The sequence below is a fragment of the Arachis ipaensis genome, chromosome B8 (genome assembly GCF_059453495.1).
Source record: "Arachis ipaensis isolate K30076 ecotype BB chromosome B8, ASM5945349v1, whole genome shotgun sequence".
In the NCBI taxonomy this organism is placed as follows: domain Eukaryota; kingdom Viridiplantae; phylum Streptophyta; class Magnoliopsida; order Fabales; family Fabaceae; genus Arachis; species Arachis ipaensis.
In genome coordinates, this window is record NC_142443.1 from 29,917,585 (window position 1) to 29,924,348 (window position 6,764).

Genomic DNA, 6,764 nt, shown 5'->3' on the forward strand with positions numbered 1-6,764 from the left:
AAAAGACACATCCCAATGAATACTGAAGAGAATATGATTACTATGGGCGAGGCTAAGGAGGACAGAGGAGGAAAGTAAAGTATCAATCAACTTGCTAGGCAAACGAGGAGCCATGAGGAGACCCACACTGGCTATAAAAGGGGTATATTGGTAAGGAAAATAGTGGCAGTGGTGCACGAAATTGTGATCATCAAAAATGGCGCCAAAGACTTGGAGCTCTCAAACGTGAATCACACTTTGTCACAATTCCGCACAACTAACCAGCAAGTGCATTGGGTCGTCCAAGTAATACCTTACGTGAGTAAGGGTCGATCCCACGGAGACTGTTGGCTTGAAGCAAGCTATGGTCATCTTGTAAATCTCAGTCAGGCGGATTCAAATGGTTATGGAGGATTTGATAATTAAAAGATGAATAAAACATAAAATAAAGATAGAGATAGAGATACTTATGTAATTCATTGGTAGGAATTTCAGATAAGCGTATGAAGATGCTTTGTTCCTCCTGAACCTTTGCTTTCCTATTGCCTTCTTCCAATTATTCATACTCCTTTCCATGGCAAGCTTTATGTTGGACATCACCGTTGTCAATGGCTACTTTCCGTCCTCTCAGTGAAAATGTTCTATGCACGCTGTCACCGCACGGCTAATCATCTGTCGGTTCTCGATCATGTTGGAATAGGATCCATTGATCCTTTTGCGTCTGTCACACGCCCAACACTCGCGAGTTTGAAGCTCGTCACAGTCATCCCTTCCCAGATCCTACTTAGAATACCATAGACAAGGTTTAGACGTTCCGGATCTCAAGAATGGCCGCCAATAATTCTAGCCTATACCACGAAGGTTCTAATCTTAGATTAGAAACCCAAGAGATACACATTCAAGCTTGTTTGCATGTAGAACGGAAGTGGTTGTCAGAAACGTGTTCATAGGTGAGAATGGTGATGAGTGTCACATAATCATCACATTCATCATGTTCTTATGTGCGAATGAATATCTTAGAGAAGAAGTAGGCGTGAATTGAATAGAAAAACAGTAGTACTTTGCATTAATTCATGAAGAACCGCAGAGCTCCACACCTTAATCTATGGTGTGTAGAAACTCCACCGTTGAAAATACAAAAGTGATAATGGTGGTCATTGGCTTCGGCCCCAGAGAGGGAACCCGAAGAACCAAGATGAAAATACAATAGTAAAAGGTTCTATTTATAATACCAGTAGCCTAGGGTTTACAGAAATAAGTAATTAATGTAGAAATCTTCTTCCGGGCCCACTTGGTGTGTGCTTGGGCTGAGCATTGAAGCTTTCACGTGTAGAGGCTTTTCTTGGAGTTAAACGCCAGCTTTTGTGCCAGTTCGGGCGTTTAACTCCAGCTTTTGTGCCAGTTCTGGCGTTTTGACGCCAGAATTCTTAAGCTGACTTGGAACGCCGATTTGGGCCATCAAATCTTGGGCAAAGTATAGACTATTATATATTGCTGGAAAGCCCAGGATGTCTAATTTCCAACGCAATTGATAGCGCACAAATTGGGCTTCTGTAGATCCAGAAAATCCACTTCGAGTGCAGGGAGGTCAGAATCTAACAGCATCTGCAGTCCTTTTTCAGCCTCTGAATCAGATTTTTGCTCAGGTCCCTCAATTTCAGCCAGAAAATACCTGAAATCACAGAAAAACACACAAACTCATAGTAAAGTCCAGAAATGTGATTTTTAAATAAAAACTAATAAAAACATAATAAAAACTAACTAAAACATACTAAAAACGTACTAAAAACAATGCCAAAAAGCGTATAAATTATCCGCTCATCACAACACCAAACTTAAATTGCTACTTGTCCCCAAGCAACTGAAAATCAAATAGGATAAAAATAAGAGAATATACAATGAATTCCAAAAACATCTATGAAGATCAGTATTAATTAGATGAGCGAGGCTTTTAGCTTTTTGCTTCTGAACAGTTTTGGCATCTCACTTTATCCCTTGAAGTTCAGAATGATTGGCATCTATAGGAACTCAGAATCCAGATGGTGTTATTGATTCTCCTAGTTAAGTATGTTGATTCTTGAACACAGCTACTTTATGAGTCTTGGCCGTGACCCAAAGCATTTTGTTTTCTAGTATTACCACCGGATACATAAATGCCACAGACACATAACTGGGTGAACCTTTTCAGATTGTGACTCAGCTTTGCTAGAGTCCCCAATTAGAGGTGTCCAGAGCTCTTAACCACACTCTTTTTTCTTTTGGACCACGACTTTAACCGCTCAGTCTCAAGTTTTCACTTGACACCTTCACGCCACAAGCACATGGTTAGGGACAGCTTGGTTTAGCCGCTTAGGCCAGGATTTTATTCCTGTGGGCCCTCCTATCCACTGATGCTCAAAGTCTTGGATCCCTTTTTTATTTCACCCTTGCCTTTTGGTTTAAAGGGCTATTGGCTTTTTCTGCTTGCTTTTTCTTTTTCTTTCTTTTTCTCTCTCTTTTTTTTCGCATATATATATTTTTTTTCTGCAAGCTTTTCACTGCTTTTTCTTGCTTCAAGAATCAATTTTATGATCTTTCAGATTATCAAATAACATTTCTCCTTTTCCATCATTCTTTTAAGAGCCAACAATTTTAACATTCATGAACAATCAAATTCAAAAATATGCACTATTCAAGCATTCATTCAGATAACAAAAAGTATTGCCACCACATCAAAATAATTAATCTGTTATAAAATTTGAAATTCATGCACTTCTTTTTCTTTTTCAATTAAAAACATTTTCCATTTAAGAAAGGTGATGGATTCATTTTCATTGCTTTAAGGCATAGACACTTAGACACTAGTGATCATGTAATAAAGACACAAGCATAAATAAACATAAAGCATAAAAATTCGAAAAACAGAAAATAAAGAACAAGGAGATTAAAGAACGGGTCCACCTTAGTGATGGCGGCTTGTTCTTCCTCTTGAAGATCTAATGGAGTGCTTGAGCTCCTCAATGTCTCTTCCTTGTCTTTGTTGCTCCTCTCTCATAACTCTTTGGTCTTCTCTAATTTCATGGAGGAGGATGGAATGCTCTTAGTACTCCACCCTTAGTTGTCCCATGTTGGAACTTAATTCTCCTAGGGAGGTGTTGATTTGCTCCCAATAGTTTTGTGGAGGAAAATGCATCCCTTGAGGCATCTCAGGGATTTCATGATGAGGAATTTCCTCATGTCCATAAGTGGGATCTTTTGTTTACTCCATCCTTTTCTTAGTGATGGGCTTATCCTCATCAATGAGGATGTCTTCCTCTATGTCAATTCCAGCTGAATTGCAGAGGTGACAAATGAGATGAGGGAAGGCTAACCTTGCCAAAGTAGAGGACTTGTCCGCCACCTTGTAGAGTTCTTGGGATATAACTTCATGAACTTCTACTTCCTCCCTAATCATGATGCTATGGATCATGATAGCCCAATCTATAGTAACTTTAGACCGGTTGGTAGTGGGAATGATTGAGCGTTGGATAAACTCCAACCATCCCCTAGCCACGGGCTTGAGCTCATGCCTTCTTAGTTGAACTGGCTTCCCTCTTGAATCTCTCTTCCATTGAGCGCCCTCTTCACAAATGTCTATGAGGACTTGGTCCAACCTTTGATCAAAGTTGACCCTTCTAGTGTAGGGGTGTGCATCTCCTTGCATCATGGGCAAGTTGAATGCCAATCTTACATTCTCCGGACTAAAATCTAAGCATTTCCTCCGAACCATTGTAAGCCAATTCTTTGGGTCCGGATTCACACTTTGATCATGGTTCTTGGTGATCCATGCATTGGCATAGAACTCTTGAACCATTAAGATTTCAACTTGTTGAATGGGGTTGGTGAGAACTTCCCAACTTCTTCTTCGAATCTCATGTCGGATCTCTGGATATTCATTCTTTTTGAGCTTAAAAGGGACCTCAGGGATCACCTTCTTCTTGGCCACAACTTCATAGAAGTGGTCTTGATGCACCCTTGGGATAAATCTCTCCATCTCCCATGACTCGGAGGTGGAAGCTTTTGCCTTCCCTTTCCTCTTTCTAGAGGTTTCTCCGGCCTTAGGTGCCATAAATGGTTATAGAAAAATAAAAAGCAACGCTTTTACCACACCAAACTTAGAAGGTTTGCTCGTCCTCGAGCAAAAGAAGAAAGAAGAGAGCAGAAGAAGAAGAAATAGAGGAGATGGAGGGGGCTTAGTGTTTCGGCCAAGGGGGAGAAGTAGTGTGTATGTTGTGTGAAAATGAAGGAGTGAAGATGGGTTTATACAGGAGTGGAGAGGGGGGTATGGTTCAGCCATTATGGGTGGGTTTGGGTGGAAAAGTGGTTTGAATTTGAATGGTGAGGTAGGTGGGGTTTTATGAAGGATGGATGTGTGTGGTGAAGAGAATGGTGGGATTTGATAGGTGAGGGGTTTTTGGGAAAGAGGTATTGAGGTGATTGGTGAATGGGTGAAGAATAGAGAGAGTGGAGGGGTAGGTGGGGATCCTGTGGGGTCCACAGATCCTGAGGTGTCAAGGATATCTCATCCCTGCACCAAGTGGCGTGCAAAAATGCCCCTTTCTGCCATTCCTGGTGTTAAACGCCAGGCTGCTGCCCATTTCTGGCGTTTAACGCCAGCGTCTTGCCCATTCCTGGCGTTAAACTTCAGTCTGGTGCCCATTTTTGGCGTTAAACACCCAGAATAGTGCCAGACTGGGCGTTTAACGCCCACTCTGCTACCCTTACTGGCGTTTAAACGCTAGTAAGTTTCTCCTCCAGGGTGTTCTGTTTTTAATACTGTTTTTTCTTCTGTTTATGCTTTTTCAATTTTTTTTGTGACTTCACATGATCATTAACCTGCAGAAAATATAAAATAACAAAAGAAAATAGAAATTTAACATAGATAATTAAAGATTGGGTTGCCTCCCAACAAGCGCTTTTTTAATGTCAATAGCTTAACAGTGGGCTCTCATGGAGCCTCACAGATGTTTAGAGCAATGTTGGAACCTCCCAACACCAAACTTAGAGTTTGAATGTGGGGGTTCAACACTAAACTTAAAGTTTGGTTGTGGCCTCCCAACACCAAACTTAAAGTTTCGTTGACTGTGGGGGCTCTATCTGACTCTGTATTGAGAGAAGCTCTTCATGCTTCCTCTCCATGGTTACAGAGGGATATCCTTGAGCTTTAAACACAAGAGAGTCTTCATTCACTTGAATGATCAATTCTCCTCTGTCAACATCAATTACAGCTTTTACTGTGGCTAGGAAGGGTCTGCCAAGGATGATGGATTCATCCATACACTTCCCAGTCTCTAGGATTATGAAATCAGCAGGGATGTAGTGGCCTTCAACCTTTACCAAGACATCCTCTACAAGTCCATAAGCCTGTTTCCTTAAATTGTCTGCCATCTCTAGTGAGATTCTTGCAGCTTGTACCTCAATGATCCCTAACTTCTTCATTACAGAGAGAGGCATGAGGTTTATGCTTGACCCTAGGTCACACAGAGCCTTCTCAAAGTTCATGGTGCCTATGGTACAAGGTATTGAGAACTTTCCAGGATCTTGTCTCTTCAGAGGTAATTTCTGCCTAGTCAAGTCATTCAATTCTTTGGTGAGCAAGGGGGTTTATCCTCCCAAGTCTTATTACCAAATAACTTGGCATTTAGTTTCATGATTGCTCCAAGGTACTTAGCAACTTGATCTTGAGTAACATCTTCATCCTCTTCAGAGGAAGAATACTCATCAGAGCTCATGAATGGCAGAAGTAAATTCAATGGAATCTCTATGGTCTCAGTGTGAGCCTCAGATTCCCATGGTTCCTCATGAGGGAACTTCTTGGAGGCCAGTGGACGTCGAGTGAGGTCTTCCTCAGTGGTGATCACTGCCTCTTCCTCCTCTCCAAGTTCGGCTGTGTGGGTCATGTTGATGGCCTTGCACTCTCCTTTTGGATTCTCTTCTGTATTACTTGGAAGAGTACTAGGAGAGAGTTCAGTAATTTTCTTACTCAGCTGACCTACTTGTGCCTCCAAATTTCTAATGGAGGACTTTGTTTTAGTTATGAAACTTTGAGTGGTTTTAATTATATCAGAGACTACAGTTGCTAAGTCAAAGTGGATCTGCTTAGAATCCTCTGTCTATTGCTGAGAAGATGATGGAAAAGGCTTGCTATTGCTAAACCTGTTTCTTCCACCATTACTGTTGTTGAATCCTTGTTGAGGTCTCTGTTGATCCTTCCATGAGAGATTTGGATGATTTCTCCATGAAGGATTATAGGTGTTTCTATAGGGTTCTCCCATGTAATTCACTTTTTCCATTGCTGGGTTCTCAGGATCATAAGCTTCTTCTTCAAATGAAGCTTCTTTGGTACTGCCTGTTGCTACTTGCATTCTAGACAGACTCTGAGAAATCATATTGACTTGTTGAGTCAATATTTTGTTCTGAGCCAATATGGCATTCAGAGTATCAATCTCAAGAACTCCTTTCTTCTGATTTGTCCCATTATTCACAGGATTCCTTTCAGAGGTGTACATGAATTGGTTATTTGCAACCATTTCAATGAGTTCCTGAGCTTCTGCAGGTGTCTTCTTCAGATGAAGAGATCCTCCAGCAGAGCTGTCCAATGACATTTTGGACAGTTTAGTCAGACTATCGTAGAAGATACCTATGATGCTCCATTCTGAAAGCATGTCAGAAGGACACCTTCTGATCAATTGCTTGTATCTTTTCCAAGCTTCATAGAGGGATTCACCTTCCTTCTGTCTGAAGGTTTGGACTTCTACTCTAAGCTT

At 41.2% G+C, this 6,764-nt stretch overlaps 1 non-coding gene across 1 annotated transcript; it reads left to right on the top strand.

Moving 5' to 3' along the window:
• The first annotated feature begins 6,656 nt into the window (after window positions 1-6,656).
• LOC148547565 (small nucleolar RNA R71) lies at window positions 6,657-6,764 on the top strand. The gene has a single exon (XR_015898403.1). It is a non-coding gene; the product is annotated as a small nucleolar RNA R71 (small nucleolar RNA).